Raw genomic sequence first — 7,575 nt, forward strand, 5'->3', positions numbered from 1 at the left:
TGGTTTTTAACGCTGTTTTTTCCTAATCTTTTTCATTAGTGCCAATTTCCAATGATGTTAGATGCTAGTAGTGACAGAACGGATGACTAGATTCGCAACTGAGAACAAGTTTCTAAGTAGAGCACATTCTAAGTTCCAAAGCTCACTGGATATTATAGGCAGCCACTTTCATGGAGAGCTTCCTGAAGGACCAATTCAGCAGAAGCAGCATTAACACCGCCACCTCGACAATCAATGCTCCTCCCACTCCTAGTCCATGTCATAGGAAGACTACAAAGAAGCTGGAGATCACCTTTTGAAAGTTTCATATTTGGTATTTAAAAAAAAAAAAAAAAAAGCTGTTCCCTCTGTAAGGAGGAAAGGCTATGATCACTCACTCAAGAGTCAAAGGAAGGTCCTGTGCTACCCAGAAAAAGTCCTGGAACAGAAGATTCCCAGCAGCACATGAGTGCCAGGAGGAAGGAGAGGGAAGTATACGAGAACAGACACACACCTCTCTCCCAGGAGCCTCCAGAAGAACCAGCAGACTAAACTGCAATCGGAAGATTAAGGTCCGTAGGGTTTGCGGTACATGGTAAAGGAGGAGAGCTTCAGTAGAACGTGAAGTTTAAAAATGAGCAGGAGTGAGTCACCTACATGGGATTGTTGTAGTAGCTGAAGAGCTGAAAATTTGTGGAACTGGACTGAGATGCTGTGTGTGGGACCTGCTAGCCAACAAGAAAGTTTTATTTAGCAAGTTCGAGAATATTAAAACATTTCATTTTTAATCCCAAATTGAGACTTGTCTCTAACCTAGCTATATTTAATTAATTCTTTAATTGTATGGGATCCATTATATTTTTAAAGATAATTCATAAAAACAAGGAATATAAATGGAAATTATTTACCTTAGTTAATCTTAATATCACTCTGCACAAAATTGAGAGTGGGGCAGGAGACACGTGGTACAGACATGAGAATCATGGTCTGGGAGCTTCCTAACAATGCACTTCAATGCCAGGCTTTTTATGGCATTTTCAATTTTTCAGCCAACTCCACACACAGTCTGAGAATGTGGCGTGTATCAGGACCCATGATTTTCCCAAATCAGATTCCACAAAGCGTAATGCTCTAAACTTATTGATACCCTTTGACTCAGCATTTTTCTTCCTAGAAGTTTACTGTGAAAAATAATCAAAGATATGTCCAAAGATTTTCCAAACCACGTCTACTTCAGGTACCTATTTGGGAATTCCCTTATTTCGTTACCTTTCTCCTCATTTTCCCTCAGGATAAACCAGGTTTTTTTCAAGCTGTCTACCCTGCACACAGGTTCTTAGCTCTATCCAGCAAAAGTGACAGACCCTCAGAGTTCCCTGGATCTCTAGAGGAGACTTGCAGTCCATCAGAATTTTCACAAAATATCCTCAAAAAAAATTTTTTTTTAACTTTCTCCTGCTAATATGGATAATATAAACTGCTCATTGTTTTAAGCTTTCAATTTGTCAAGCACAAATCAAAGAAATTTATATTTAATTCTTGTGAACATATAATCCACATTTTATAGGTAGGACAACCCAGTTAGGAATGTGAAGCCAGGATTCAGTATAACCATGACTTCTGTGACAACTATGACCTTGTTACTCATGACAAGTTTTCCTGGGATAAGTTTGATGTTTTTAGACTATCAAGACTGTCAATATTCTCCAGTTTACCAAACCGATGTTGAGGAATGATCAAGCTTTAAGTTTAAGTTACATTGGGTCAGGGATTCTCTCTCTTGCTTTCACACATTATGAACAACCAGCAAATATCGACTAAATAGGAAGAATTATAACTTACAAAAGAGTAAGTAGCAAAGACCAACAAAACATTCATATTTTAAAACTCCAAAATCACTGGTAATCAAAGAAATGAAAGTTGAGACAGTTAACATTTTATTCCATAAAAGTACTTTTTTAAAATAATGTTCACTGCTGTCAAGCATGTGATGAAATGAGTACTTATCTACTGCTACGATGAGTCTAAATTGGTTCAAACTTTCCAGTGATTTGTCTATACATACAAAAATCCCAAAATTGTTTTGACCCTTCACCAATGTTTTCATTTCTGAGAATTTATTCTGATAAAATAATCCAAGTACACACAAAAATATTAATCTTTCTAATCACTGTAATGTAAATTGGAAACAACCTAATTGTTAAACATAGGGAATTGGCTAAATAATTACATACATATGATATATTATGAAAATATTAATAACTGTGATCCTGAGTATTTAAGTGTATGGAAAATTGTGCATTATAAAACAAGTTTAACAGGGAAAATGTATATATTGATTTCCACTTTCTTTGAAATATATGATATATGTGTTTATTTGGATAATGGCGTATGTTTTTAAATTTTTTCCCATAAGAACTCATGCTTCTTGTGTAATAAGGCAAAGAAATTATTTTTTTTAAGTCCTCTCTTTTTTAAGGTTTGCAAGCTCTTCTTCACAATTTGCAAGCTGTTATTTGAATACATTCTATTGTCACAAAAAGAACTGGAGGTAATATGTGCTCTAAATTTAAACTCTTCCTCCACCTCTACTATTTAAGCAACCCCAATAATTCCAACTTTTGATGAAGTCACTGGTGAGATCGCATAGCCAGGTCCTTCCTGGGCTTACCTGGGCTCCCAACACATACCCTATTAACTCAATCAGTGGCATCTAGGAAATACGTCTTGCTTAGCTTAGAATATTTAACCATTTTGATAAACTTTTTTTTTAAACCAAATTTCACCCAGTTTTTTGCCTCAGAAGTGTGAATTGAAAGTATAGAGGAAAAAATGTTGAAAGAACATTTTCCTTCAAAATGTTTTCGGAGATAAAAACCCTGAGAGTGTTTACCTGCAGAAAAGGAAATAAAAATAAATTTATTGTCTAGCCTTATTTCCCTAAGTGTTCCTTTATTAACTTCAATGTATAATTATTTCCACATGTAAAATTTTAATATGGTTCTATGCATATTTACTACCAAATATATGCCCCCAAGTTATTTTTTCAGAACTGTGCTTGGTCAAAACTTTTGACCCCTGTGAACTTAGGAGGAAATTCAGATATCTGGTATTCCAATAAGATATTTTGGGGTACTAATCAAACTTTAAAAATGATGTGTTCAGGTCCTATCTCGAACTTTGTTTTTCATAGCCTTCCTGCCTATCATTGGCATTTGTCATCACTATTTTCTGTACCTCTATATGCAAATAACATTTCCCTGATAATTATTATGAATCAAATCCCTTCCATCTAGTTACTGTATTTCTCTCCTAGACACCAAAATCCTCATAATGTTGGCTGGCTGCCTAAGAGGAAAATGTCAGGCAATCCTAAGGAAGACAATCTTACTCTATAACTCAGACCTAAAATACCATGAACCAAGAGATATTTCATGAATCTTTCCTCCAATTAAGAATTATAAACTCTAGGACAGAGAATACATATATCTAGTGCTAGATCAAAGAACTGTAAAATTTACCAGAATTTCCATATCTTGTAATCCTAATCCTATTTGTAGAGGCGAGTTAATTGCTATTCCTGAGCTTTTATCCATTAAACATTAAAATGTATGTATGATATGAAAGACACACTAACAAATAAGTAAGAATAGCTACTACCATCATATGTAAATGGTGAATGAATGCTTTCCACCTATGATCAGAAATAATACAAGGATATTTGTTTTTGCTACTTCTGTTCACTATTGTACTGGAGATTCTATTCAATAGAATAGAGGAAGAAAAAGAAAGCTATTTTGAAAGGAAGAAATAAAAATTGTCTTCATTTCCGGATTACATGACTGTCTATATAAAATTTCTAAGGAGGCTACCAAAAAAAAGGCTAATAGTATTAATAAGTGAGTTTAACAAGGTTTCAAGGTCAATATACAAAAATTTTCTACATACCAGCAACAAACAATCAGAAATGGAAATATTTTAAAGCACTATTTACAACACCATCTAAAAATATGAAATACTTAAAAATAAATCTGACAAAGGATGTGTAAGACACTGAAAACTACAAAACATTGCTAAGAGAAATTAAAGACCTAAATAAATGGAGACAGATATCATGTTCACAGACCAGAAACATCAATATAGTTATAATGTCAATTCTCCCCAATTGATTTATAGAGTCAATGTGATCCCAGTCACAATCTTGGAACTTTTTTTAGAAATTGACAAGCTGATTCTGAAATGTATATGAAAATCCAAAACAACTTTGAAAAAGAAGGAGAGGGCTTATACCGCCTGACTGCAAAACATTTCATAAAGCTATATTAACCAAAACAATATAGAATTGGCATAAAAATAGACAAATCAGTAAGTGGATTAGAATAGAGCATAAATCCAAATATCTACGATTTTTTACAAAGATTCCAAAGAAATTCAAAAAAGAAAGATAATCTTTTCAATAAATGGTACTGGAACAACTAGATAACCTATGTATAAAAGTGAACCTCGATTCTTACTTCACTCCACATATGAAAATTAACTCAAAATGGATTGTAAATATAAATATAAGAACTAAAACCATAAATCTTCTAGAAGGAAACAGGAAAAAAAATCTTCATTACTTAGTTTGGTAGATTTCTTAAACAAGACATACACGCACACACAAAAACAAAATCAATAAATTGGATTTCACCCAAAGACACTATTTTAAAAAGCAGAAGTTAAGCAACAGATTGAGAGGAAAATCTTTACAAAGTATGTATCTGCTAAAGGATTGGTATCTGGAATGTATAAAGAACTCTTACAATGACAAAATAATTTATTTAAAAACAGGCAAATATTTAAATAGGCGCTTTACCAATGAAGATACACGAATGGCAAATAAGCACATGAAAAAATGTTCAATAACATTAGAAAGTAGGGCAATTAGTCCAAAATAAAACACCATGCGATACCACTATACACCCACTAAAATGACTAGAATTTAAAAGATTGACCATACTAAGTGTTTTTAAGAATATGGAACAACTGGAAATTTCATATACTAATGGTGGGAATGTAAAATGTTTCAACCTCTTGGAAAACAGTTTCTAAAAAAGTAAACATAAACCTGCCATATGAACCAACCATTCCACACCTAGGTACTTTTCCAAGAGAAATGAAATCAAATGTCCACATAAAGACATACAAAAATGTTCATAGCCGCATTAGTTGTAATAGCCAAAAAATAGAAACAAGCTAAATGTCCATCAACAGGTAAGTAGAAAAAAATTGTGTATATTTAAAGTGGAATACTACTCATTAATAAAAAAAGAATGAACTATGAATACACACAACAACACAGAGGAATCTTGAAATAATTATTCTGAGTGAAAGAAGCCAGAAAAAATAAGATTCCAATTACATAAAATTCTCATAAATGCAAATTAATCTATAGTGATAGAAAATAATGGTTACCTGGGGGTGGAGGAGGGTTGTGAGGAAATTTTTGCAAGTGATAATTCACTAACTTGATTTTGGTGATGGTTTCACAAATACATATATAAATATAATTAAGATATATAAACACTATATATAAGTATTTATTTGTATTAAAATATCTGTAAAACCATCAGCAAAATCAAGTATACGTGTGTATACATATATATATAACTAATGGAATTTTATACTTTAAATGGGTGCAGTTTGTTGTTTGTCAATTATACCTCAAAGAAGCTGCAAAAATAATAATAATTAAATAAAATCGATGGGGAATATATGAGTAAGATAAATGTCCCTGACTCCAAGTGAGACTCCAAGTAATGATTTTTCAATGTGGTGCACTTGAAACTAAAAGTCCTTTTACCTTGAGAGGGGAGAAACCTAATTGTTAATAGAGAGCTGAATTGGGCCAGAGCAATTCCACATCTATCACTAACTTGGTATGTTATTTAGGTCTTAATTTTCACACCTTCTCACAGTTATCTATGGTTGCTGGGATTCCATATGCTTTTATTTTCGTTTTTGTATTTTTGTTATGTTCCAAGTTTTCTATAATGATCATAAAATCCTTTCATAATGAATGTAAAAATAAATGTTTAAGGCAGAAATCCAAGAAGGCAGAGCAGATAAACACTGTGCCTGCTTCCTTCCATGAACACACTAAAATTACAACTAAATTATAGAACAATTAACCTAGAGAATATCTGAAGTCTAGCTGAACAGAAGCTTTATAACTAAGGAAGAAGCCACATCGAGACTGGTAGGAGGGGTGGAGACGCAAAACAGGCAGGCCCCAAACCTCTGTGTGACAGTAGAAAACTGGGAGGGATATCTTGGCTGCAGAGGTTACCCCTGGAGGAGCAAGGGATTCCAGCCCCACACCAGGCTCCCCAGCCCAGAGTACTGTTGCCAGGAAGAAGAGCCCCCACAATATCTCACTGTGAAAAACGGGGGATTCCGACCGTCTGGGAAAAACCAGTCATCCTCTTAAGGGGCCCACCCACAAGATTCACTCACTCCCGGGCACTCACCCTGGGCTCCGGCAGAGGGACAGTGACTCAAGGGACATCAGAGGCATACAGGGAGCAGACTGAGGTGTGTGGCGTCAAGGCTAGGGTGAGAGGACAGTCGCCATTTTCCCTGTGAAGGGGGCCTCCTCCTATGCAGCTGGCAGGCAGACACCATCTTTCCCGTGTTGAGTCCGCCTCCACTCTCCAAATCTGAATCTGATTGGCCTGGTGAGCTTCACTGCTCCACCCTGCTGACTCATGGAGAACCTCCCCTAGCCAACTCCCCCAACACCTGGAGGCACTTTCTCCAGGAGCAGCCAGCTCCGCCCACATCGCTCTCTTTCTTGAAAACCTATAGGAGTCCACAGACCCCAGGTGCACTTGGTGTACTCTCAGACTTTTGCTGAGTAGCTCCAGGCTCAGCACTGACACCAAACCAGAATCTACACTAACCTGGTGACCACAACTCTTCCTACTCTAGTGATTCCCTGAAGCTACGCCTAACCTAACACTTGTACCACATGAGGCTTTATGAGGGGCTGAACCTTAAGGGAGCTGGCAGGTAGCAGCAGGCCTCAGGGTGTCCTGGCTTTTTGAGGAGTTACCCCAGGCCCGGTACTGGTGGCAGATGTCCTCATTTTGCAGCGTGTCCTCTCCCACATGTCTTCAGGTTTAGCACTGGCAGCGAACAACTGCAGATCACTTTGTAGCTCCTGTCTGGCTGATCACAGGCAGTGGGTAATTTGGGCCTGCACCAGAGCCCCTCCCAAGAGGCCCCAGAACCAACATACTTACAGGTTGGCTTCAGAACACAACAGAGCACCACCCAATTAGCCCCACAAGTGGCATACCCAAAGGGCAGTCTCAACAGGCACCAGAGCCCACCGGGGTGAATCCCACTCAGTGGGGTAAGCCCCCCACACACAGCAGCCTGTAAGCTATGGCCATGGCCAAACCCCACAGCCAATCAGCTTGAGGGTCAGTCTCACCCACTGACATGCCAATAGCAATCAAGGCTCAACTATAACAGGAGGGCACACACAACCCATGCAAGGGACACTCCTGAGGCTCCCAGAACAGGTGACTAGGGCGACTCTGCCACTGGGCC

General features: G+C 37.0%; 1 long non-coding RNA gene across 1 annotated transcript in view; it reads right to left on the minus strand.

The window, feature by feature from the left end:
• Window positions 1-6,625, minus strand: part of LOC141572396 (uncharacterized) — a 110,898-nt gene extending 104,273 nt beyond the window's left edge. The window contains exon 1 of the long non-coding RNA XR_012497759.1: window positions 6,489-6,625. This is a non-coding gene — a long non-coding RNA (uncharacterized LOC141572396). The remainder of the gene's footprint in view (window positions 1-6,488) is intronic.
• Window positions 6,626-7,575: the final 950 nt, after the last annotated feature.

The sequence above is a fragment of the Rhinolophus sinicus genome, linkage group LG06 (genome assembly GCF_036562045.2).
Source record: "Rhinolophus sinicus isolate RSC01 linkage group LG06, ASM3656204v1, whole genome shotgun sequence".
NCBI classification, from domain to species: domain Eukaryota; kingdom Metazoa; phylum Chordata; class Mammalia; order Chiroptera; family Rhinolophidae; genus Rhinolophus; species Rhinolophus sinicus.